Here is a 525-nt window from a genome sequence, read left to right as displayed (position 1 = left end):
CGCTATGAAACAGCTAAAAACAGCTATCAAACAGCTATCAAACAGCTATTGAACCGCCATGAAACAGCTAAAAACAACTAAAACAGCTATCAAACAGCTCTTGAACAGCTATCAAACAACTAAAACAGCTATCAGTATAACAGCGATCTGTATAACTGCGATCTGTATAACTGCTATTGAACCGCTATCAAACTTCTTTTAAACAACTAAAAACAGCTTTTAAACAGCTATCAAACAACTAAAACAGTTATCTGTATAACAGCGATCTGTATAACTGCGATCTGTATAACTGTTATTAAACCGCTATCAAACTTCTTTTAAACAACTAAAAACAGCTTTTAAACAGCTATCAAACAAATAAAACAGTTATCTGTATAACAGTTATCTGTATAACAGCGATCTGTATAACAGCGATCTGTATAACTGCGATCTGTATAACTGCTATTGAACAGCTATCAAACAACTAAAACAGCTATCAGTATAACAGCGATCTGTATAACTGCGATCTGTATAACTGCTATTGAA

This window comes from Temnothorax curvispinosus, unplaced genomic scaffold, assembly GCF_003070985.1.
Source record: "Temnothorax curvispinosus isolate PA1 unplaced genomic scaffold, ASM307098v1 QBEX01003559.1, whole genome shotgun sequence".
Lineage (NCBI taxonomy): Eukaryota > Metazoa > Arthropoda > Insecta > Hymenoptera > Formicidae > Temnothorax > Temnothorax curvispinosus.
This window is presented reverse-complemented; position numbering follows the sequence as displayed.